This window comes from Cynara cardunculus, assembly GCF_001531365.2.
Source record: "Cynara cardunculus var. scolymus isolate 2C chromosome LG 17, CcrdV1, whole genome shotgun sequence".
Taxonomy (NCBI): Eukaryota; Viridiplantae; Streptophyta; class Magnoliopsida; order Asterales; family Asteraceae; genus Cynara; species Cynara cardunculus.
In genome coordinates, this window is record NC_037544.1 from 19,063,470 (window position 1) to 19,066,022 (window position 2,553).

A 2,553-nucleotide genomic window follows, 5' to 3' on the forward strand; every position below is an offset into this window, starting at 1 on the left:
ACTTGCTACTCTAGGTCTTTCCTCACTCACCTGTCTAGCCTCTGCTGGCTCCTCCTGTCTTCCCTCGACCCTCATTTTTTCAACTCTCTCTTCTAAAGGGATTCCTATGTGTGGAGGGGTTTCAGGGACCGACTCTGGCCTCCTGAATCCACGTCTGTATGATTTCCTATCTTCATGACTAAGGTATTTGAGCATGATTTTAGATAGAGGTCTGGGGCTTCTATACCCTAGCTCATGCTCTGTCGGATGGAACTCTTTAAATGGATACAACCTTGCGTTAGGCTTGGCAGAGGGCAACTTCTCTGCAATCAATTCCCCAAAGACTAGGCCAAAGAACCTCTGTAGAATTAGGTTCAGATGGTTGAGGTCTTATTTGGCCTTCTTCTGCGCCTTCACTTTCGACTTCTCACCCCTCTATGTCGCGTACTTTTTCTTGATTAGTCCAACCATGTCTTCAAAGATAAGTTGTGTGTAGTCGAGGGGCAGGTTGAAATAAATTCCATAAACAATTGAAAGCATTGTGTGAGAGGTCTGGTCATGGTTGCCGACCTTCCCTGTTAGACAGCAATTCACAATGGAGAACAGGGTATTCCAGATTGGAGGAAGTCCTTTGCATTTGAATTGTGTCGTTTTAACGATTTGGGTCTTGGAAGCATATGAATAAAATTCAAGAAATTGAATTAATTCATCATCTGTTGGGGTTGGGGCGAAAGCGTCCAAATTAAGAGATTCCAAGGTGGGTAGGCGGAGGGCTGTTCGAAGAGTATTCACGTTTAGTTCCATGGGTACAAGGAATTTGTTGATTGGGTGAGAAGCATAACCAATGATGCTTAGTCTAGTGTTGTCTAGGGTAGTTATGTAAGAGCTTAACAGGAATTGGGTGATGTAAGATTCAGGTGTAGGTTTGGTGGCTGAAAGGGCATAATAAAGTGGGTGATTTCGAAGAATTTCAAGAAGGGGGAAGGTGAATTCAGGGGAACCTGTTGAAGATGGAACGAAGTAGTAATTATTGGGTTTCTTTACCGGAATGACTTTCTCGTATCTATTTTGAACAAATGAAAGAGCGTGAGACGTTAATGCTTGGGCTTGGGTTACTTCATTGTCGCTTGAGACGTTAGCAGATTGAGCGAAGGCTGAAGATGAAGACATAGTTGCAGGTTTGTTTGAAAGCTCGAAGTATGCAGGTTCGCCTGAGAAGAAAGGTATTGTAAAGGTTTACGTTTTGGGGGGAAGGGGGTATTTATAGTGAGGGATTTGAATTGAACCGTTTTATAGGGAGAAATAACGAGATGAGTGGCTAAAGGGTGTGACGAATCAAAAGTATGACACGTTGTGTTGGGAAGATGCGCGATTGATGACGTGCGCCCCAGATTCTGACACGCGCGTGATTAGCTTTAACCCTTATCCACAGAACCACGCGCACCATATCAATAGACAAGAACTATAAGAGAGTTCTGTCAGAGGCCTAAGGGTAACAGAGCCTCTGTGATATGTGTTGGGTCTTCAAATATGTTACACTTTTATTTACCCAAACGGTTTGAAAATCCTCAGAAAGATAAGTACTTGCTCAGTTCAAACCCACAGAGCGTCTGATAGAAGCGTCAGAGGTTCTAATGAATTGACCTCTGAGAACAAGATACTTCAAAAGTTTTAGCACCTTCTGAGGTTTTGATTTTCATTTCAAAACTCCCCCTATGAGCCAGCTTTCATGGCTCCCCTTGAACTAAAAAGCCATTTAAAATCCTAAGAAGAAGTATCGACAGAGGATCCGTTCAAAGAGCCTCTAAGAGCTATCACAGAGGATATGTGAAAAGACTTCTGTGATGAAAAACATTTTTCTTCTTCAAAATGTTTTATTATTTTTAAGCCTATACTCCCCCTCAAACCTTGCAAGTCTCTGCAAGATGAACCTGTTAACTATGAAATCAAGAGAAGGTTAATCAAGAAATTCAGAACTATAAACAGAATGAAAATTAAAAGAAAGATATATACAAAATAATGAAATTAATAAAAGAGAAAACAACTTTATACAAAAAGAATAAATAAATAAAACATACAACAACAGGATTAACAACAGAAGCTCCTTCTTTCTTAAGGTATGATGACAGAAGCTCTTGGGTGCCAGCTGTTGCTTCTGCATTTAGAGAACGTTTAATTTGGGTACCCACTTCCAATTGGGTCCCTTGAAATTAGCTTGTTTGTAGTATGCCATGGCATCTTTTGTTTTGGTCTTATTGTTCTTAGAGGAAGAATTGCCAATATGTCCATTGTTCACCATAGATCCATGGTTCTTAGGGTGAGAGACCAGACAGGAAGAATGATCAATATGATCAGACAGAGCATGCATGATATTGAAACAGTCACAGAAGGAAAAATTACAAGAAGCTTTATTGAAATTTTCTTTAAAATCAACAAAGAAGGGTACATTTTTTTTAGAGCCCTTATTTGGTTTTCTTGCTTTTACAGAGACAGAAGCAATGTTGGATTGAGGCCATTTTCTCAATTGTTGCCAAGTAAAATTTGGTCTTTGAGTTGCAGAGGAAGAGCATTGAG